The sequence below is a fragment of the Macaca thibetana genome, chromosome 9 (genome assembly GCF_024542745.1).
Source record: "Macaca thibetana thibetana isolate TM-01 chromosome 9, ASM2454274v1, whole genome shotgun sequence".
Taxonomy (NCBI): Eukaryota; Metazoa; Chordata; class Mammalia; order Primates; family Cercopithecidae; genus Macaca; species Macaca thibetana.
In genome coordinates this window covers 41,433,894-41,457,591 of record NC_065586.1, presented here as the reverse complement: position 1 = coordinate 41,457,591, position 23,698 = coordinate 41,433,894, and the positions used below count along the sequence as shown (strand labels likewise).

The following is a 23,698-nucleotide window of genomic DNA, read 5'->3' as shown; positions in this document are numbered from 1 at the left end:
CCACCTCAGCCTCACAAAGTGCTGGGATTACAGGCGTGAGCCACCGCGCCTGGCAGATGAGAATTCTTATTTTCCCATGGCTCCTTGTAACTGAAGTCAGTTTTACTTTAAGTAGTTTTCTATTCAAATACGTAAGAGTATAATTTGGAATTAAAAGCAGATTTTCGCGATTTGGGAGGCTGAGATGGGAGGATCGCTTGAGGCCAGGAGTTCAAGACCTTGTCTCTACAAATAAAAAATAAAGGCCAGGCACAGTGGCTCACGCCTGTAATTCCAGCCCTTTGGGAGGTCAAGGTGGGCAGATCACTTGAGGTCAGGAGTTTGAGACCAGCCTGGTCAACATGGTGAAACCCCTGTCTCTATTAAAAATACAAAAGTTAGCCAGAGGTGGTGGCAGGTGCTAGTATGATCCCAGCTACTTGGGAGTCTGAAGTGGGAGGATTGCTTGAACCTGGGATGTGGAGGTGAGCTGAGATCACACCACTGCACTCTAGCCTGGGCAACAGAGCAAGACACTGTCTCAAAAAAAAAAAAAAATGCTCCTCGGGAGGCTGAGGCAGGAGAATGGCATGAACCCGGCAGGTGGAGCTTGCAGTGAGCCGAGATCGCGCTACCGCACTCCAGCCTGGGCGACTGAGCAAGACTCCATCTCAAAAAAAAAAAAAAAAAAAAAATTAACGGGCCATAGTGGTGTGTGCCTATATTCCTAATTACTTAGGAGGCTTAGTTGGGAGGATTGCTTGAGCCTGGGAGTTGGAGGCTGCAGTGAGTTATGATTGCACCACTGCACTCCAGCCTTGGTGACAGAGCAAGACCCTGTCTTTAAAACAAACAGGCCAGGTGTAGTGGCTCATGCCTGTAATCCCAGCACTTTGGGAAGCCAAAGGCAGATGGATCACCTGAGGTCAGGAGTTTGAGACCAGCCTGGGCAACATGGTGAAACTCCGTCTCTAATAAAAATGCAAAAATTAGCTGGTGTGGTGGCAGGCGCCCGTAGTCCCAGCTACTTGGGAGGCTGAGGGAGGAGAATTGCTTGGACTCGTGAACTGGAGGTTACAGTGAGCTGAGATCGTGCCACTGCACTCCAGCCTGGGTAACAGACCAAGACCCTGTCTCAAAGAAAACAAAACAAACAAAAAGAAAATAAATAAAACAAACAAACAGATTTTCTGCCATTTCTTCCTGTGATTTTTCCCTCCATATTCAGTTGTTTTGCTTATCTTAGTTCTTACTGTTATAGCCTCAATTTTCCTAAGGCAGCTCTACTTCTTCTTTTTTTTTTTTAGATGGAGTTTCGCTCTTGTTGCATAGGCTGGAGTGCAACAGCACAATCTTGACTCACTGCAACCTCCACCTCCTGGGTTCAAGCAGTTTTCCTGCCTCAGCCTCCCAAGTAGCTGGGATTACAGGTGCCAGCTACCACACCTGGCTATTTTTTTTTTGAGATGGAATTTCACTCTTGTTGCCCAGGCTGGAATGCAATGGCATGATCTCGGCTCAACACAACCTCCGCCTCCCAGGTTCAAGCTATTCTCCTGCCTCAGCCTCCTGAGTAGCTGGGATTACAGGCATGCACCACCATGCTTGGCTAATTTTGTATTTTCAGTAGAGATGGGGTTTCTCCATGTTGGTCAGGCTAGTCTCGAACTCCCAACCTCAGATGATCTGCCTGCCTTGGCCTCCCAAAGTGCTGGGATTATAGGCATGAGCCACCATGCCTGGCTTTTTTTTTTTGAGACAGAGTCTTGCTCTGTCCCCTAGGAGCATGATCTCGGCTCACTGCTACCTCTACCTCCCGGATTCAAGCGATTCTCCTGCCTCAGCCTCCCGAGTTGCTGGGACTACAGACATGGGCTACTATGGCTGGCTAGTTTTTAATTTTTGTATTTTTAGTAGAGATGGGGTTTCACCATGTTGGTCAGGATGGACTCGAACTCCTCACCTCAGGTGATCCACCCGCGTCAGCCTCCCAAAGTACTGGGACTGCAGGTCCATGAACCGCCGCGCCCAGCCTCTACTTCATTTTTTATTCATTTTCCATAAGTGAATAACTCTATGTTTAGTGTAGGTTGCTAATTTTATTGTTATGTTTTGGAGAATTTTATTCTTATTCTTTGTGTCCTGTTCTCCAGGCACCTGTGCGGGTTCCCTCAGACCTGGCCCCAGTACTTTTGCCTTTCCTTGGGAGCCATCTGATTCACTGCTGGTTTCAGCAACCACCAACACGCCAGCGACTCCCCAGTCCTCAGCTTCATTACGGGCTTCCCTTCTGAGCTCCAGAACCACTCATCCAGCTGCCTCCTGAAGATCCCTGCCTGCCCGTTCCACAGACACTTGAAGCACAACATGTCTGAGACCCCTCTAGCCCTTACCTTTTGTCCAACCTCTTTCTTTGCAAATGGCACCTGGATTTACCTGGAGGCTCATAAAGAGGCTCTGGGAGATAATTTCCCCATCTTTCTTTTGCACCATGAATTTGGGACCAATATCTCTTAAGGTCTTATTTTGTAGGATCAATTCTTCTTTCCAGGAGTTAGCTAATATAATTTGTAAAGAGCCAGATAGCGAATATTTTATGCCTTGTGGACCAAGAAATAAAATCAAGGGTACATGTAGGACTTACTGAGCAAGAGACAAAAGAAATTTCCACCAACTTGTTTGTTTGTTTTTGTTTTATTTTGTTTTGTTTTGATGTGAGGTCTTCGGCCTCACTCCGTTGCCAGGCTGAAGTGCAATGGTGTGATCATGGCTCACTGCAGCTTAGACCTCCTAGGCTCAAGTGATTCTTCCACCTCAGCCTCCTGAGTAGCTGGGACCACACAGCACCATGCTGCCACATCCCACCACGAGCTACTAATTTAAAAAAATTTCTGTGGTTTTGCCACATTGCCCAGGCTACCACCAAGTTTTGTTGATGAAATTCAGAATGTAATCATGATTGTGGTATAGTGTTTTGCAATACAGGTCTACTAATGAGAAAAGTGGAATTATTTTGGGGTGGTTAACATTTTGCTTTGTTCTTCATTAGTATTCTATGTCATCAAAATCTATTGCAAATCATCACCTGCTAATGTTGAATTGTAATGAGCTTTCACATATTTCATCTTTGAAAATGTGTTTCACATAGGTACTACCAGTTACTGACATCAGTCCACAAACATGATTTTATTTTATTATTTTATTTTATTTATTTTTTTTGAGACCTAGTCTTGCTCTATCGCCCAGGCTGGAGTGCAGTGGCGCGATCTCGGCTCACTGCAAACTCTGCCTCCCAGGTTCACGCCATTCTTCTGCCTCAGCCTCCCAAGTAGCTGGGACTACAGGCAACCGCCACCACAGCCGGCTAATTTTTTTGTATTTTTTTTAGTAGAGATGAGGTTTCACCATGTTAGCCAGGATGATCTCAATTTCCTGACCTTGTGATCCACCCACCTCAGCCTCCCAAAGTCATGATTTTATTTTTAAAAAATAAATGTAATGTGTATTTTTGAGGCTTACAACATGTTATGGGATATATATATAGAGAGATAGTAAAGTGTTTACTATAGTGAAGCAGACTAATGGATCTGTCATCTCACAGAGTTACTTTTTTTGTGACAAGAGCAGCTACAGTTTACTAAATAAAAATCCCTAATAGAATTTTACTAACTTTAGTCCTTATGTTGTACATTAGAACTCTAAAGGTGTTCAGGCTGGGCGTGGTGGCTCACACCTGTAATCCTGGCACTTTCAAAGGCCGAGGCGGGTGGATCACCTGAGGTCAGCAGTTTGAGACCAGCCTGACCAACATGGAGAAACCCCATCTCTACTAAAAATACAAAATTAGCTGGGCGTGGTGTCGTATGCCTGTAATCCCAGCTACTCAGGTGGCTGAGGCAGGAGAATTGCTTGAACCTGGGAGGCGGAGGTTGTGGTGAGCTGAGATTGTGCCATTGCACTCCAGCCCGGGCAACAAGAGCGAAACTCCTTCTCAAAAACAAACAAACAAACAACAACAAAAAAACTCTAACGGTGTTCATCCTACATATTTAAAAGTTTGTATCCTTTGACCTACATTTCCCCATTTCCTTCACCACCCCTCCAACACCTGTGGTAACCACTGCTTTACTCTCAGTCTTTGTATTTGAGCTCTTTTTAAAAACATGGCTAATAGCCTGGTGTGATGGCTCAAACCTGTAATCCCAGCACTTTGGGAGGCCACGGTGGGTGGATTGCTTGAGACTAGGAGTTCAGATCAGCTGGGTGACATGGCAAAACCGTGCCTCTACAAACAGTAAAAATATCCAGGTGTGGTGATGTGTGCTTGTAGTCCCAGTTACATGGGAGGTTGAAGTGGGAGGATCACTTGAGCCTGGGAGGTCGAGGTTGCAGTGAGCCATGATTCTGCCACTGGACAGCCTGGAAGACAGAGCAAGACCCTTTCTCAAAAACAAAACAAAACAAAAAAAGGGTATATGGCCTCCAAATAAGCTGTGATGAAATATTCCAGCTAATTAGATAAGAAAACTACCCACACTCCACAGTTCCAGCACATTGGGGAAGCTTAGATTTTTTTCCCCACAAATCAATAAATTAATACATGGTTAGGGTACTTTTGTGATTTGTTCTCCCACAGGATATAATGCCAAATAAAGGACAGAGTAGGTATGGTGTGTGACATTTTTTCTTTGGGTATCAACAGTGAACATGACAAGATATTAGATCCCAAACATTGCATAGTGTTTGTCGTAGTCACTGTAAAATGAACACAGATGTACTTTTTCAGGGATCAGTGTTGCTCAAGGATGTGACTGTGGGCTTTACCCAGGAGGAGTGGCAGCATCTGGGCCCTATTGAGAGGATGTGATGCTGGAGAACTACAGCCTCCTCATCTCAGTGGGTAAGGATTGTGTTTTATATACTTCAAACAGCGTTCATTTCTTTTTTAGCAGTTGATATATGTGATCCTTTATAGAGATGAATTATTTTTAGGGTTGAAATTTAGGGTTCAAAGGTGACCCTGGGCTGTAGGTATAAGGTGACCTTTTTTGGCCACTGGAAACTTTTTTCCCCTCTCCTAGTGAAAAGTTTAAATGGGCCTATTGACTACAGCTCCTAAAACTGTACCTTTTTTCTTCAGAAGCCCTGAAGCTATAAGCCTGGCCGAGTCCTGAGTCATTTCTCATTCACAGGGTATTGCATTAGCAAGCCAAACGTGGTCTTCAAGTTGGAGCAAGGGAGGAGGCATGGATATTAGAGGAAGAGTCCTCAAGTCAAAGCCACTTTGGTGAGTAGTGAGTACCTACCCACTGTAAGCCCAGTGAGGTTGGTCCCTGTTCATTCAGGTGTTTGCTCTTTGCTGTTTTAAAGGAATTTTATATTTCATTTAATTAATTCATTTATTTTTTGGGTTACAAACAACTGAAATTTATTTCTCACTGTTTTGGGAGCTAGAAGTCCAAGACCAGGGTGCTATCATGGTCAGGTTCTGGTGAGAGCCCTCTTCCAGGTTGCAGACTGCCAACATCATATTACATCCTCACATAGTGGAGAGGGAGCTGGAGAGCTCTTTGGGGGTCTTTTAAAAATACTTTTATTTTAGATTCAGTGGGGTATATGTGAAGATTTGTTTACATAGGTAAACTCATGGCATAGGGGAGTTTTATTTTTTAGAGGCACCGCTGTAAAAGTGGCCGAGAATAATCGATCTGCTTTCCTTAGATACATGTAATACACTTGCAAGTAATGACCTCATAGCTGAGTATTCTTGGGTTTTCACTTGAATTTTTTAGACAGAGTTATTATTCTCAGCATTTACAAAAATCTAATTCTTGCCTATCTCATTTTAGATCTTTTTTTATTCCCTTTCTATTGTCTTCTTTTAATTGTGTATCATTTATTCATTCAACAAGTATGAAGTTTTTTATTAATTTGCCTGCCAGTTAGGTTTACAGCTGGGGATAGACCTGTGGAAAATATAATGATCCTACTGTGAGGAAGTTTATACTTTTGTTTTCGAGGAGAGTAAAATGTGGTGTGGTATTTTAGCAAATGCTTTTAAACCCCTTTGGGGTCAAAATCAGAACACAAATTTTAATGATGTGAGGGAGAATGTGAGCCATGTAGCTTCCGAATATTCTAGGCATTGTAGGATTTTGAACAAAGAAGTGACAGGATCTGACTCACCTCTCTCTGGCTTCCATGAAGAGAACATGCCAGCTGAGGGGTGGTAGACTGGGGAGCAGGCAGCAATAAATCCTGCAGTGGCCCACAACAGTGATGGCACCTGCACTAGCTCAGTAGAGTTAGGGAGGTCATGTGAAGGGTTTGGTTTTTGGATGTTTGTTGAAGGTGTTCCCCAAACAGTATTTGTTAGATTGGGTTTGGAGTATAAGAGAAAGTGATGTTTGATATGTATAGGCCAGGCGCGGTGGCTCACGCCTGTAATCCCAGCACTTTGGGAGGCGGAGGCGGGCGGATCACGAGGTCAGGAGATCGAGACCATCCTGGCTAACACTGTGAAACCCCGTCTCTGCTAAAAATACAAAATAGCCGGGTGTGGTGGCGGGCGCCTGTAGTCCCAGCTACTCAGGAGGCTGAGACAGAAGAATGGCGTGAACCCGGGAGGCGGAGCTTGCAGTGAACCAAGATCGCGCCACTGCACTCCAGCCGGGGCGATGAGCAAGACTCCATCTCAAAAAAGAAAAAAAAAAAAGATATGTGTGTGTGTATATATATATAATTGTGTATATATAGATATATATATAGAGAGAGACAGACATCTCTTATGTCACACAGCATACTTACTCTGTCCTTTATTTGGTATTTTTTATATATATGTGTGTGTGTGTGTGTGTGTGTATATATATATATATATATATATATTTTTTTTTTTTTTTTGAGATGGAGTCTCACTCTGCTGCCCAGGCTGGAGTGCAGTGGTGCAATCTTGGCTCACTGCAACTTCCGCCTCCCGGGTTCAAGTGATCCTCCTGCCTCAGCCTCCCAAGTAGCTGAGATTATAGGTGTGCGCCACCATGCTGGCTAATTTTTGTATTTTTAGTAGAGAAGGGGTTTCACCATGTTGGCCAGGCTGGTAACGAACTCCTGACCCAAGTGATCTGCCCACCTTGGCCTCCCAAAGTGCTGGGAATGGAATGCAGACGTGAGCCACCGTGCCCAGTCCATAGAGATATAATTTATTGAGTTGTCAAAAAATGGGGCGAAATAGTGCTGGGAGGAAATTGATAAAAATGTAGGTAAATCTAGGCCGGGCGCGGTGGCTTACGCCTGTAATCCCAGCCACTTTGGGAGACCGAGGCGGGTGGATCACGAGGTCAAGAGATCGAGACCATCCTGGCTAACACGGAGAAACCCCATCTCTACTAAAAATACAAAAAATTAGCCGGGGTAGTGGCGGGTGCCTGTAGTCCCAGCTACTCCGGAGTCTCAGGCAGGAGAATGGCGTGAACCTGGGAGGCGGAGCTTGCAGTGAGCTGAGATCGCGCCACTGCGCTTTAGCCAGTCTCCGTCTCAAAAAAAAAAAAAAGAATGTAGGTGAATCTAGACAAACATTTTCTTTGGTGAGTAATACTTGTTGCATGTAAAAAGGACAAAAACATAGTACTGAAAAATAGCACATAGGTCAATTAGCAGTTAGACTTCTGTTCTAAAATGTTTGTTTTTCTGAAGACACGTTAAGAAATATGCATGGTAAAATTTAATGAACAAATGCTAAAATAAGCAAAACACTATCACTTTCAAACCTGTAAATGAGAGAAAGTGGAAAATTAAAACCAACCATTGTAAACAAATTGAATCAGACCCAAAAAGATAATAAAGTACTGGAGAGTAAAGAGTGGTAAGTGTGGAACACATGAAAGCTGTGCCCTGTCCCCGCCTCCGAAAAAAATAAAGAAACTGCCAGATATTTTAATAATTACAGGAAGTGAAAATTGACTAAATTCTCCTGATAAAAGACAAAGATAAGTTGGATTTTGAAGGTTTTTTTGTTATTTTATTTTGTTTGTTTTGGAGACAGGGTCCCACTCTTATGCCCAGGCTGGAGTGCAGTGGTGTGATCACAGCTCACTGAAATCTTGACCTTCTAGGCTCAAGCAATCTGCACACCTCAGCCTCCCAGAAATTTGAGACCAGTCTGGCAACATGGCAAAACCGCATTTCTATAAAAAATACAAAAATTAGCCAGGCAAGGTGGCATGCATCTGTAGCCCCATCTACTCGTGAGCCTGGGCAGTCAAGGCTGTAGTGAGTGGCGGTTGCGTTGTCACACTCCAACCTGGGTGACGGAGTGAGACCCTGTCTCAAAAAAAAAAAAAAATTGTCTGCAGACAGATGAATAAAAATAGTCTGAGTATGTAACAAGTTGGCAAATGTAAGATCAATGTATATAATCTGTTGTCTTTCTAAGCACCAGTCATCTATTTCATTTTATTTTTTTTTGTTGAGACAGAGTCTCACTTGTTGCCCACGCTGGAGTGTAGTGGTGCAGTCTCGGCTCACTGCAACCTCCGTCTCCCAGGTTCAAGTGATTCTCCTGCCTCAGCCTCCTTAGTAGCTGGGATTACAGGCATGCGCCACCACGCCTGGCTAATTTTTGTATTTTTAGTAAAGATGGGATTTCACCAGGTTGATCTCGAACTCCTGACCTCAGGTGATCTGCCTGCCTCGGCCTCACAAAGTGCTGGGATTACAGGCATGAGCCACCATACCTGGCTTCATCTTTATATTTTTTTAGAGACAAGGTCTCACTATGTTGCCCAGGCTGGTCTTGAACTCCTGAGCTCAAGTGATCCTTTCACCTCGGCCTTCCAAAGTGCTAGGATTATAGGCATGAGCCACCACGCCTGGCCACACCAGTCATCTTTAGAAAACATGATTCAGGTTTGAGTGCAGGAGATCAAGGCTATAGTGAGCTATGATCATACCACTGCACTCCAGTCTGGATGACAGAGTGAGACCCTGTCTCAAATAAACAAAAAACAACCCCCCCCACCCAATTCAAAGAATTTAAATTACTTGCAATAACAAGGCCTTTATTTTTAATTTTTTTGAGACTGGGTCTTGCCCAGTCACCCAGGCTGGAGTGCAGTGGTACAATCTCAGCTCACTGCAACCTCTGCCTCCCGGGCTCAACTGATCCTCCCACCTCAGCCTCCTGAGTAGCTAGCATCACAGGCATACACCACCATACCCAGCTATTTTTTTTTCTTTTTTTGTATTTTTGTGGACACGGGGTTTCATCTTGTTGCCAGGCTGGTCCTGAACTTCTGGACTCAAGTGATTCTCCCGCCTTGGACTCCCAAAGTGTTGAGATTACAGACATGAGCCACTGGGCCTGGCCAGCAAGGCCTTTTATGGAGAAAACAAGAAAAGTATATTGAAAAACATTAAAGGAAACATAAATATGGAGATAGGGGACACCTAATAATATCTTGAAGTTGTCATGCTCTCTAAATTTACCTGTAGATTCAGCATACAGTTATGCATTGCTTAGTGACAAGGATACACTCTGGGACCTGTTAGGAAACTTCATTGTTGTGCAAACATCATAGAGTGTGTACTTATACAAACCTAGATGGTATAAACTACCACACATCTAGACTATATGATATAGCCTGTTGCTCCTAGGCTATACACCTGTACAGCATGTTACTGTATGGAATACTATAGACAACTGTAACACAATGGCAAGTATTTATGTATGTAAACAGAAAAGGTACAGATAGTATAAAAGATTTTTAAAAATGGTAAAACTGTATAGGCACTTACCATGCTTGGATCTTGCAGGTCTGGAAGTTTCTCTGCATGAGTCAATGGGTGATGGTGAGTGAGTGTGAAGGCCTAGGATGTTTTTGTACACTACTGTAGGCTTTATAAACACTGTACACTTAGGCTACACTGTTTATAAAAAATATTTTTCTTCAATAATATATTCATTTTAGTTTACTGTAACTTTTTTCCTTTACAAACTTTTAACTTTTCTAGGCCAGGTGCAGTGGCTCATTCCTGTAATCCTAGCACTTTGGGAGGCTGAGGTGGGCAGATCACCTGAGGTCAGGAGTTCGAGACCAGCCTGGTCAACATGGCAAAACCCCATCTCTACTGAAAATACAAAAATTAGCTGGGCATGGTGACATGCGCCTATAGTCCCAGCTACTTGGGAGGCTGAGGCAGGAGAATCTCTTGAACCCAGGGGGTGGGGAGGTTGCAGTGAGCTGAGATAGTGCCACTGTATTCCAGCTTGGGCAACAGAGTGAGATTCTGTCTCAAACAAATAAACAAAAAACAAAAACCACACACACAAAAAAACCATTTAACTCTCCTTTTTTTTTTTTTTTTTTTTCCCCCAGACAGGGTCTTGCTCTGTCACTCAGGCTGGAGTACAATGGTGCAGTCACCAATTACTATAGTATTAAAAAAAATTAAGATACTTCAGAGTATATTTAACCAAATGAAGCAAGACTTGTACACTGAAACTACAAAACATTGTTGAAAGAAACTAAGTACCTAAATAACTCATTATTCACGTGTTTGTGCTGGTGCTGTTCTAAATCTATTGCACTGACAGTCCTAAAAATTATAGCCCATACAACGATGCATCGTACATAATACTTAATGATGATAATAAATGCCTATGTTACTGGTTTATGTATTTACTATACATTTTATTGTTATTTCAGAGTATACATCTCCTACTTATTTAAAAAAGGGCAGGCCAGGTGCGGTGGTGGCTCATGCCTGTAATACCAGCACTTTGCAGGGCCGAGCCGGGTGAATCACTTGAACCCAGGTATTCAAGACCAGCTTGGGCAACATAGTGAGACCCCATCCCTACGGGAAATATAAAAATCAGCCAGATGTGGTGGCACAGGCCTGTAGTCTCAGCTACTCAGGAGGCTGAGATGAGAGGATCTCTTGAGCCTGGGAGTCAAGGCTGCAATGAGCTGTGATTGTACCACTGCACTCTAGCCTGGGAGACAGTGAGACCCTGTCTCAGAAAAAAAAAAAAAAAAAAAAAAAGGTGGCTGTAAAACAGCCGCAGACAGTCTCTTCAAGAGGTATTCCAGAAGGCACTGTTATCATAGAGATGGCATCTTTGTGTGTGTTAATTACCCTTGAAGACCTTCCAGTGGAACAAGATGTGGAGATGGAAGACAGTGAGAATGATGATCCTGACCCTGTGTAGGCCTGGGCTAATGTGTGTGTGTGTGTCTTAGTTTTTAACAAAACATTTAAAAAGTAAAAATAAACAGATAGTTATATAGATAGAAAAAAGCTTGGAGAATAAGGATATAAAGAAAATGTTTTTGTACAGCTGTATAATGATTACAAAAGAGTCAAAATGTTAAAAAAATTAAAAAGTTTATAAAGTAAATAGTGTTATGGTAAACTAAGATTATTGTTAAAGAAAGAAAATCTATTTTAAAAATAAACTTAGTGTAGCCCAATTGCACAATGTTTATAAAGTCTAGAGTAATAGTACTGTTCTAGGCCTTCTCATTCAATCACCATTCGCTGACTCACCCAGAGCAACTTCTAGTCCTGCAAGCTCCATTCATGGTAAGTGCCCTATATAGGTGTACCATTTTTTAGTCTTTTTGTCTGTTTTGAGACAAGGTCTTGCTGTGTTGTCCAGGGTGGAGTACAGTGGCATGATCCTGGCTCACTGTAGCCTCGACCTCCTGGGCTCAATCGATCCTCCCACCTCAGCCTCCCAAGTAGCTGGGACTACAAGGCATGCACCACCATGCCCAGCTAATTTTTGTTTTTTTTTCCTGTAGAGACAGGGTTTCACCATGTGGCCCAGGCTGGTCTCTAACTCCTGGACTCAAGCGATCCACCTGCGTCTGCCTCCCAAAGTGCTGGGATTACAGGTGTGAGCCACTGTGCTTCAACCTTTTTATCTTTTATGCTGTATACTTACTCTGCCTTTTCTATGTTTAGACACACAAATACTTACTGTTGTGTTACCCTTGCCTACAGTATTCAGTACAGTCACATGCTGTACAGGTTTGTAGTGTAGGAGCAATAGGCCATATCATATAGCCTAGGTGTGTAGTAGCTATACAATCTAGGTTTTTGTAAACATACCTAATGACGTATTTCTCAGAAATGTGTCACTGTTATTAAGTGATACATGATTGTACATTTAAATTGATTATTGATAATGAAGGATTTATGCCATTGTGGTTTTTTTTTTTGTATATGTCTTATATTTTTTGTTTCTAAATTCCTGCTTTACTGGCTTATGTGTTAGATACGTGTTTTCTTTCTTACTATTTTTTTTTTTTTTTTTTTTGAGACGGACTCTTGCACTATTGCCCGAGCTGGAGTGCAATGGCGCGATCTCGGCTCACTGCAACCTCCGCCTCCTGAGTTCAAGCGATTCCCCTGTTTCAGTCTCCTGAGTAGCTGGAACTACAGGCACCTCCCACGATGCCTGGCTAATTTTTTTGTATTTTAGTAGAGACTGGGTTTCACATGTTGCCAAAGGTGGTCTCAAACTCCTGAGCTCAGGCACTCTGCCCACCTAAGCCTCCCAAAGTGCTGGGATTACAGGTGTGAGCCACTGCGCCCAGCCTCCTTGTTATTGTTTTTTAAAGAGATGGAATATTGCTGGGTTGCTCAAGCTGGAGTGCAGTGGCTATTCACAGCTACAGTCACAGTGCACTGTGACCTCGAACTCATGGGCTCAAGCGTTCCTCCTGCCTCAGCCTCCCTAATAGCTGGGATTATAGGCATGCGCCACCATGCTTGGCTTTACCACTCTGGTTTGAATTAATACCAACTTAATATTTATAGTAAACAAAAACTTTTCTCCTATATAGCTCTGTCCCCCTCAAGTTATTATGTCATATTTACATTTTTTTTTTGAGACGGAGTCTTGCTCTGTCACCCAGGCTGGAGTGCAGTGGCATGATCTTGGCTCACCTTAACCTCTGCCTCCCGGATTCAAGTGATTCTCCTGCCTCAGCCTCCTGAGTAGCTGGGATTACAGGTGTGTGCCACCACGCCCGGCTAATTTTTGTATTTTTAGTAGAGACGGGGTTCACCATGTTGGTCAGGCTGGTCTTGAACTCCTGACCTTGTGATCTGCCCGCCTTGGCCTCCCAAAGTGCTGAGATTACAGATGTGAGCCACCGTGCCTGGCCCATAATTACATTTTTATACAATGTTTGTTCATCAACATTGTCTTATAATTACTGTTTTATGTTTTATTCATTTTTTTTGAGATGGAGTTTTACTCATGTCACCCAGGCTAAGTGCAATGGTGTGATCTCAGCTCACTACAACCTCTGCCTCCCAGGTTCAAGCGATTCTCCTGCCTCAACCTCCTGAGTGACTGGGATTACAGATGCCCACCACCATGCCCAGCTAATTTCTGTACTTTTAGTAGAGATGGGGTTTTACCATGTTGGCCAGGCTGGTCTTGAACTTCTGATCTCAAGTGATCTGCCCACATCAGCCTCCCAAAGTGCTGGGATTACAGGCATGAGCCATCACACCCAGCCCGTTTTATGTTTTTTAAACCACATAGAAAAGGGGATTTCAGTTGTCAAAAATGCATGAATACCAACTTTTATGTTTGCCTGTATGATTACCTTTACCAGTGTTCCTTTCCTCTTCATTTGGATTTGAGTTACTGCTTGGTGTACTTTCACTTTGCTGTGAAGGATTTTTAGCATTTCTTGTCAGGAACATCTACTCTGATGGAGTAGCCATGGTTCTACTCCCCACTTTACTCCTGTAGTTGAAGTCCCTGAGCCGAAAAACCTTCCTTATCAAAAGGACCAGGCCCAGGTCTGGCTCTGTGGCTCGTGCCTATAATCCCAGCACTTTGAGAGGCCAAGGGTGGGAGGACTGCTTGAGCCCAGGAGTTCAAGACCAGCTTGGGCAACAGAGTGAGACCTTGTCTTTATAAAAGATTGAAAAATTAATAGGGCACACACACCTGTAGTCCCAGCTACTTGGGAGGCTGAGGCAGGATGATCACTTGGGCCCAGGAGGTTGAGGCTATACAGTGAACTGTGATAATGCCACTGCACTCCAGCCTGGATGACAGATCGAGACCCTGTCTCTAAAATAAAATAAAATAAAATAAAATAAAATAAAATAAAATAAAATAAAATAAAATCCAGGCACAGTTCCTGCTTATCCCTAAGTAGTACGTTTCAGTTTCCTGCCAGGTCTCAGAGTTAAACCAGACAATTGCATCCTCCTGCAGGAACTAGGGGTATAAATCTCTCTTGATAGTGAAAAGCCTGCTTCCCAAAGCCCTTGGCTGTTCACTTATTCCTGAGTGAAATCTCTCTGTGGTCTTGTCTGTTGCAGTGCCCTCCTCTCCTGGGCTGTAAGTACAAGTGACTGATAAATGCTGTCAAAATCACCTATGAGGCATTGAGTATGCTTCAGCCATCCCATGACCCAAGGATAGGAATTCCTTCCTCACCCACAGGGTGAAGAGGAGGCAATGACAATTGGAATCCTGAACAGGATGGTCCTAGGGCCCCTGGTGAGCTGTAATTAACTGTTCTTGGCAGATAACTGGCTCCATGATACAGCAAAGGCTGCCTGGGCCCAAACTGGCGGTTGCTGGTGGGCTTGTGCTTTGGCCTTCATTGTTGTCACTTCTTCCCACCCTAGGTGGCTCTTGTCTCCAACATGAGGATTGTTATTTGACTCTACGGTGGCATACTATGCTCTTGGATTTGGTGTGTTCATAGGTGGTTTCTGAGGCTCCCTCCTGTAAAGGCAGCGACAACACAGTGCCGTAACCAGTTGGTGCTTGAGTTCAGCTTACCACGAGTCAGGCCAGGTATCTTTTGTTGCTGTGTCTACTCTGTGAACCATCACTGGCTACTTGGGGGAGCTATACAGATGTTATTCGTGATTGTGCACCCACCCCTTGGGACAGGTCCAGTCTTCCTCAGGTTAGTGGAAAGGAAGAAAGAAGACCACCACTCCAGGGAGAATTAAACATGGCACCGTGGATGCCTAGTGAGTGTTTTTCAGGCAAGAGTAATGGCCTTGCCTGGCACTTGGGCGTTGCTTCCCCTGCTTCTGTTCGGCGTGCTCCCCTGGTGTCTAAGAGCATGAAGGTGCGAATCCATTGTAGCCCGCAACCCAGGGGCTGATAAAGAAAAGAGTAGAAGGAGCATTTGGTACCAGCCTCTCCCACTGGAGGATGTAGCTCAACTGCTTTCCCCATGCAAAACCCCTAGCCAGTGCACCTGGGCTTTGCTTAGTATGGCTGCTTACCAAGAAGCCAGAGGGCTAAGCTTGGAATGGCACAGCTTGTTGGCTCCCACCTGAGCCATAAACAAAATGACCTAATCATTTATTCACACTATTTTTAAAACATTCACTTAGAAAATATGCGTTTCAAGATTTTTTTGTAACGCTATTTTCCATTCTATTGTCATGAATGTGCATAGTAACGAAGCACACACTATAAAATTTTCTTTAAACATACATATTTTTGAAAACCATAAATTACTAAAGTTTTATCATATCTCACACTATTTAAAGTGATAACTTTTAAATTAAAATAATTCACCATGGATACATTTGAAAGCAAAATATTGTGATAGTAATTTATCAAAATAAAATAATTTTATTCACTTATCAAACTTTCTAAAAGAGATCATTAATCTTTTATGGTGTTATTACAAACAAAATGATTTTGTTTAGATATCTAAATTCTGTTTATCATCTTCTTGAATTGTTTGTCAAGGAATCTAATTTATCTGGGCTATAAAAACTTGCTGCTTTGAGCTTTTATTTTTTCATCATTCTATTCCATTGTAAACTGTAATGTAGTGAAAATGCTGTCTCTGTTATGCCATTACAGAATTTCTTGTAACAGTAACCCATTAAAGTATATTAAAAGTAAAAAAAAAAAAAAAAAAAAAAAAAAAAAATTCCCTTCCTGGATGTGGGTCCTAACCCTGGAGAGATTGATTGGCCCTCCCCGTTAGAAGAGGCAGCTGCCTACAAGGTGAGCCGCTGAGTCCCTGAACCTTTCCCTGTTCTCACCCAGAAGGTCCACATGGTGATGGGACAGTGACTGAAATGGAAAGCTGCAACTTATTGTGGCTAGAAATCTAAAATATTGCTTGGTAATTTATATATAGACAGCAATAAGAAAGCCTGTGTCATGGAAAAGGCAGGACTGTTGCTAAGGATAGTTTCAGTCCACCCACTACTGGGCCATGGGCCTTGCAGGTTTCTACTGCAGTATTTTGCTGCCTGAGCCTCCATTGCAAGAAAAATCCTGCTCTGTAGGGTCATAGGGAAAAGTCACCCTATGGCACCCTGTGGCATTGTGAGGGGGTTAATTCAAACCCAGCCTAAGCCTGAGGTTCTTAAACCCTGTAAACCAACCATTGCCTTGCAGGGAAGGAGGAGGCCTCTTACCCTGATGATAATGATTTGAGGCTCTCTGGAGAAAGATATCTATAAATATAAGCAGGATAAAAAGAACTTCTCCTCCCTATCTGTATGTTCTTAGGGAGTTTCTGAATACAAAATAGAGACTAAATAAGTATGCCTCACCTTAACTGTTGTCTCTCCCAGATTCCCTATGGTCATAGCATTTATGACCTTAAAATATACCGTGGTGGACATGGAATCAGTGAGCAATAAATTAAAATGAAGTCATTGGCACTTAACAACTTGGCTTAATGAAAAGGGACCTTATGAAAATCACAGTTAAAATAATATCGGGCTGGGCATGGTGGCACGTGCCTGTAATCCCAGCACTTTGGGAGACCAGGGCAGGTGGATCTCCTGACGTCAGGAGTTTGAGACCAGCCTGGCTAACATGGCGAAATCCCGTCTCTACTAAAAATACAAAAATACAAAAAAAACAAAAACAAACAAACAAAAAAACTAGCCAGGTGTGGTGGTACATGCCTGTAATCCCAGCTACTCGGGAAGCTGAGGCAGGAGAATCGTTTAAACTGGGGAGGTGGAGATTGTAGTGAGCTAAGATTGCACCACTGCACTTCAGCCTGGGTGACAAGAGTGAAACTACATCTCAATAAATAAATAAAAATAAATAAAAATAAATAAAATAGTTAATATGGCCAATGTAAATTAAAACAGAGCCTTCAGGAATTAAGGCTGGGCATGATGGCTCCCAGCATTTCAAGAGGCTGAGGCAGGCAGATTGCTTGAACTCAGGAGTTCAAGACCAGCTGGGGCAACATGACAAAACCCTCTGTGTACCAAAAAAAAATTAGCTGGGCATGGTGGTGCACACCTGTAATCCCAGCTACTTGGGTGGCTGAGGCATGAGAATTGCTTGAACATAGGAGGTGAAGGTTGCAGTCAGTCAAGATTGTACTACTGCACTCCAGCCTGGGTGACAGAGCAAGACTCTATCCAAAAAAAAAAAAAAAAAAGATTGAAACTTGTAAGAAGGGGTGATTATCCCTACTGCACCTGCATTTAGCAGCCAAACTTGGCCTCTTTAACCTGGAAAGCATGAATATGAATAGTGCCTCATGGTGGATTACTGGAATCTTAAGGTCCTCAGACCTGATACCCAATATTATTGAAGTTACTGACTCCATCTAATAAGCAACTGGTAAATATTTTGCTGTTATAGATTTGACTTGTGTTAGGGTTCTCTAGGGGGACAGAACTATATATCTATCTATCTATCTATATATATATATAAAAAATATGGGAGTTTGTTAAGTATTAACGCATAAAAACACAGGGTCCCACAACACACTGTCTGCAGGCTGAGGAGCACGGAGAGCTAGTCCAAGTTCCAAAACTGAAGGACTTGGAGTCTGATGTTCGAGGGCAGGAAGCATCCAGCATGGGAGAAAGATGTAGGCGGGGAGGCTAGGCCAGTCTCTCTTTTCACATTTTTCTGCCTGTGTATATTCTAGCCTCGATGGCAGCTGATTAGATTGTGCCCACCCAGATTAAGGTGGGTCTGCCTTTCCCAGCCCACTGACTCAAATGTTAATCTTCTTTGGCAATACCCTCACAGACACACCCAGGATCAATACTTTGTATCCTTCAATCCAATTAAGTTGACACTCAGTATTAACCATCACAAGTCCACCCCTTGTCAACTTGAACCCATACACATCTCCTGAGATCATACATAATCTTCAAATAAAGACAATAATAAGGTCATAATTATGCCTAACATAATACAACTATCCTTCATACAACAGGAAACATACCAATTCCCAACCCAAATACTATTACATAAAGTTAACAATACATAAATGCTGATGTGAAGTCAATAAATATTATGTCACATGATAAAGAGAAAGGAAATAAAGTGAAGTTTTTTAGTACAAGTATATATATGCACAAACATGTTCTTAACAAAAGAGAGAGGAAATACTCATGACAATTACAGTCCTCGTTTCTGCAGGGGGTCACATGGTCATAGCTGGTATTCATGACTACCTTCTACTATCCATTCTGTATTCCCTTTGCCTTCAGCAAGCGCCTCAGCAGGTCATGGTTTTTTTCCTGGTGGAGTGACCCAAACCTTCATTCCTGAAGGGTCTGGGTCATTTGTAGTCCTGGCTGGATTGGGCTCTTATAGTTTCCTATTGACCTTAATTATAGTGCACGGTAATACTAAGAGACACCCTAATGATCTCCTGTGTTCCATACATACTCTTCCTTACCTCCGTTGTGGAGTACTAGACTGATTCCATCTTGATAGTCTGGGTCAGTCACCCCAGGCAACGCTCTAACTCCTTTTTTTTTTTTTTTTTTTTTTGAGAACGAGTTTTACTCTGTCACCCAGGCTGGAGTGCAATGGTACGATCTCGGTTCACTGCAACCTCTGCCTCCCGGGTTCAAGCAATTCTCCTGCCTCAGCCTCCTGAGTAGCTAGGATTACAGGTGCATGCCACCATGCCCAGCTAATTTTTGTATTTTTAGGAGAGACAGGGTTTCACCATGTTGGTCAGGCTGGTCTCGAACTCCTGACCTCATGATCCGCCCGCCTTGGCCTCCCAAAGTGCTGGGATTATAAGCGTGAGCCACTGCGCCTGGCCCTGTAACTCCCTTCTTAGCCTGTCCACTTAAAGGTAGGAGAAGCCCAAAGTGTCCAGGTGGCAATCTTCCAGTTTAATGGAATTGTTGTTGGGTCTCCTGGTGGCAGTGTTCCTTCCTATGGAACTAAGACCTCTAGGTCAGCAAAACGTAATGTTGCAGGAATAGGGAGCAAAAATTTTTCTAGTGGAACACTAGGGGTGATGGTAAGTGGTTCCACTTTCACTTCCACCCCTTGATTCCTGGACCCATGAATCCTAGCTATGGGAGAAACAGTACCAAATATTGGACGCTGATTCAGAGCATACACAGCCTTCTGGAGAACTTTGCCCCAGCCTTGCAAAGTATTGTCATCTAGTTGGTGTTATAATTGTGACTTCAAAAGGCCATTCCACTGTTCTGTCAATCCAACTGCTTCAGGATGATGGAGAACATGGTAAGACCAGTCAATTCCATGAGCATGAGCCCACTGCTGCACTTTTTTAGCCATAAAGTGAGCACCTTGGTTAGAGGCAATGCTGTGTGGAATACTGTGATGGTGGATAAGGTATTCTGTGAGTCCACAGATGGTAGTCTTGGCAGAAGCGCTGCATGCAGGATAGGCAAACCCATATCCGGAGTAAGTGTCTATTCCAATGAGGACAAATCTCTGCCCATTTCATGATGGAAGAGGTCTAGTATAATCAACCTGCCACCAGGTAGCTGGCTGATCACCCGAGGAATGGTGCCATATCAGAGGCTCAGTGTTGGTCTCCGCTGCTGGCAAATAGGACATTCAGCAGTAGCCATAGCCAGGTCAGCCTTGGTGAGTGGAAGTCCATGTTGCTGAGCCCGTGCATAACCTCCGTTCTTGCCACCATGGCCACTTTGTTCATGGGCCCATTGGCGATGACAGGGGTGGCTGAGGAAAGAGGCTGAGTGGTGTCCACGGAACGGGTCATCCTATCCACTTGATTATTAAAATCCTCCTCTGCTGAGGTCACCTGTTGGTGAGCACTCACATGGGATACAAATATCTTCACAGTTTTTGGCTACTAAGAGAGATCCATCCACACACCTCTTCCGCAAATTTGTCACCAATTTTCCAGTAATGCTTCTTCCAAGTCCCTGACCATCCAACCAAACCATTGGCTACAGCCCATGAATCAATATATAATAGCACATCTGGCCATTTCTCCTTCTGTGCAAAGTGCACAACCAGGTGCACTGCTCAAAGTTCTGCCCACTGGGAAGATTTCCCTTCACCGCTGTCCTTCAGTGATGTCCTAGAAAGGGGCTGTAGTGCTGCAGCTGTCCACTTTTGGGTGGTGCCTGCATATCATGCAGAATCACCTGTGAACCAGGCCCTAGTCCTCTTTTCCTCTGTCCGCTGATCATAGGGAACTCCCCATGAGGCCATCAGTGCAGGCTGGGGGAGAGAAGGCAGGGTGGCAGGAGTGGAGGCCATGGGTATTTGAGCCACTTCTTCATGTAACTCACTTGTGCCTTCAGGACCTGCTCGAGCCTGATCACGTTTATACCACTTCCATTTGATGATGGAATGCTGCTGCGCATGACTCACTTTATGACTATATGAGTCAGAAAGCACCCAGTTCATAATAGGCAGTTCAGGTTGCCAGGTGACTTGATGACCCATAGTCAAATCTTCAGTTTCCACTAGAGCCCAGTAACAGCCCAAGAGCTGTCTCTCATAAGGAGAGTAGTTATCTGCAGAAGATGGCAGAGCCTTGCTCCAAAATCCTAGAGGCTTCCATTGTGATTCACCTATGGGGGCCTGCTAAAGGCTCCAAACAGCATCCCTATCTGCCACTGACACCTCCAGCACCATTGGATCTGTTGGCTCATATGGCCCAAGTGACAGAGCAGCTTGCACAGCAGCCTGGACCTATTGCAGAGCATTCTCCTTTTCTAGACCCCACTCAAAACTGACAGCCTTTCGGGTCACTTGATAAATGGGCGGGAGTAACACACCCAAATGAGGAATGCATTGCCTCCAAAATCCAAATAGGCCCACTAGGCATTGTGCCTCTTTCTTGATTGAAGGAGGGGCCAAATGCAGCAACTTATTCTTCACCTTAGAAGGAATATCTCAACAGGCCCCCACCACTGGACCCCTAGAAATCTTACTGAGGTAGAAGGTCCCTGAATTTAAGTCGGATTTATTTCCCATCCTCTGGCACACAAATGTCTCACCAGTAAGTCCAGTGTGTTCGCTACTTCTTGCTCACTGGATCCAGTCAGCGTAATATCATCAATGTAATGGACCAGTGTGATATCTTGTGGAAGCGAAAAGTGATCAAGGTGTCTCCAAATAAGAAAAAGCGATCAAGGTGTTTCCGAATAAGATTATAACACAAAGCCAGAGAATTGATATACCCCGGAGGTAGGACAGTAAAGGTATATTGCTGGCCTTGCCAGCTGAAGGCAAATTTTTTCTGGTGGGCCTTATGGAAAGGAATGGAGGAAAAGACATTTGCCAAGACAATGACTTGCATACCACATACCAGGAAATGTGCTAATTTGCTCAAGCAATGAAACCACATCTGCTACAGCAGCTGCAATTGGAGTCACCACTTTGTTAAGTTTACAATAATCCATGGTCATTCTCCAAGATCTGTCTTCTGCACAGGCCAAATGGGAGAGTTGAATGGGGATGTGGTGGGAATCACCACCCCCGTGTCTTTCAAGTCCTTGATGGTGGCACTAATCTCCATAATTTCTCCAGGGATGCGATATTGTTTTTGATTTACTATTTTTCTAGGTAAAGGCAGCTCTAATGGCTTTCATTTGGCCTTTACCACCATAGTAGCCCTTATTCTACCAGTTAGGGAGCCAATATGGGAGTTTTGCCAGCTGCTAAGTGTGTCTATGCCAATTATGCATTCTAGCACTGGGGAAATGACCACAGGATAAGTCCAGGGACCCATTGGACCCACTGTAAGTTGGGCCTGAGCTAAAATTTCATTAATTACCTGATCTCTATAAGCCCCTACTTTAACCGAAGGACCACAGTGATGTTTTGGGTCCCCTGGAATCAATGTTAACTCAGAGCCAGTGTCCAGCAGTCCCCAAAATATCTGATCATTTCCCTTTCCCCAGTGCACAGTTACCCTGGTAAAAGGTTGGAGGTCTCCTTGTGGAAGGATGGGAGAAACAGTCACTACATAAATTGTCAGTAATGTATTGGGGTCCTTCCTCAAGGGGACCTGGACTCCCCTTCATTCAAGGGGTTCTGAATCTGTAAACTGGCTCAAGTCTGGAAATTGATTGAGGGGTTGTGATTCTCTGTTTTGTTTTTGTTGTTTGTTTTTGAGACAGAGTCTCCCTCTGTTATTCAGGCTGGAATGGATTGGTGCGATCTCGGCTCACTGCAACCTCCACCTCCCAGGTTCAAGCAATTCTCCAGCCTCTGCCTCCTTAGTTGCTGGGATTACAGGTTTGCGCCACCATGCCTGGCTGATTTTTGTATTTTTAGTAGAGATGGGGTTTCACCATGTTGGCCAGGCTTGTCTTGAACTCCTGACCTCAGGTGATCTCCCTGCCTCGGCCTCCCAAAGTGCTGGGATTATAGGCATGAGCCACTGTGCTGGCTGATTGTCTGTTTTTATAATTCAAATTAGTCTTTTGTCCCTTTGACTTAGAAATTTTCTGCTTTTATAGATTTAGTAGGAATGCAGTAGGCTTCCTATCACTTTCACCTGTAGGAACACCATGATTAACCAGTGCTAGAACTCTGCATTAGTCAGACTCTTCTGGTTGCCACTTTGCCTCTGCTGTCCATTACAGTAGCCACGCCCACCTTGCCTTTGATGGTTGAGTGCTGCCACTTGGCCCCTGCCACTCCGGGATCCAATTATTACCATTGTATTTAAATTTTGTAGTTGAGTGTCTGCAGTTCCCACTGTTAGATGTGACATACAGAGAACGGCAATTAGAGAGCTCTTCAAAGATGCAGGTGCTGCCCTCACAAATCTGTTTCACAAGGCATTGGTCAAGGGTATATCTTCTGGACCCTCCCAACTGGGATGAGTAGGTCTAAAGTGACTAATCCACTCCACCATCCCAATCTCCCCAAGCCTTTGTATCCCTTCCTCTACATTAAACCAAGGGAGGTCAGGCATTTCCAGCTCGCTCACAGTGGATCATCTTCTAATCTGTATTTTAGTTAACCAAGCAAATAAACTATTACAACCTTTATTAACTCCCCGAGTGGCAACATTAAATGCAGAGTCCCTACTTAGTGGGCTCAAATCAATAAATTCAGCCTGATCCAACTCTATGTTCTTTCCGCCATTATCCCACACCCTTAATATCCATTCCCATGCTTGTTCTGCAGGTTTGTTTACATGAATTAGAAAACTCAAGCAGTTCTTTTTGAGTGTAGTGCACACTCTCAGCCTCACCTCTAGGGGCCCGTCGGGACTTTAGTTATAGGTCTAGCAGCAAATGGTTGTTGGGGGTGGCTCCTGAGGAAAATCATCATCTTGCCTGTCAACTAGCTCAAGGGAAGCCATCACCATTGCCTCAGGCAGCATAGGGTTTATCTCCTCAGACAAAGGTGGAAAGGCTGATGGCAGCATGGGTCAGGGAGGGGATGTTGCCACTACTGGGGATGGGGAAGTTGTTTCTTCTGGCAAAAAAGATTCATCAGAGTTTA

The 23,698-nt window shown here is 43.8% G+C and overlaps 1 long non-coding RNA gene across 1 annotated transcript in view; it reads left to right on the top strand.

Moving 5' to 3' along the window:
* Positions 1-1,695: 1,695 nt before the first annotated feature.
* Positions 1,696-23,698, top strand: part of LOC126962821 (uncharacterized) — a 46,500-nt gene continuing 24,497 nt past the window's right edge. The window contains exons 1-2 of the long non-coding RNA XR_007728819.1: positions 1,696-4,879; positions 5,172-5,266. This is a non-coding gene — a long non-coding RNA (uncharacterized LOC126962821). The remainder of the gene's footprint in view (positions 4,880-5,171; positions 5,267-23,698) is intronic.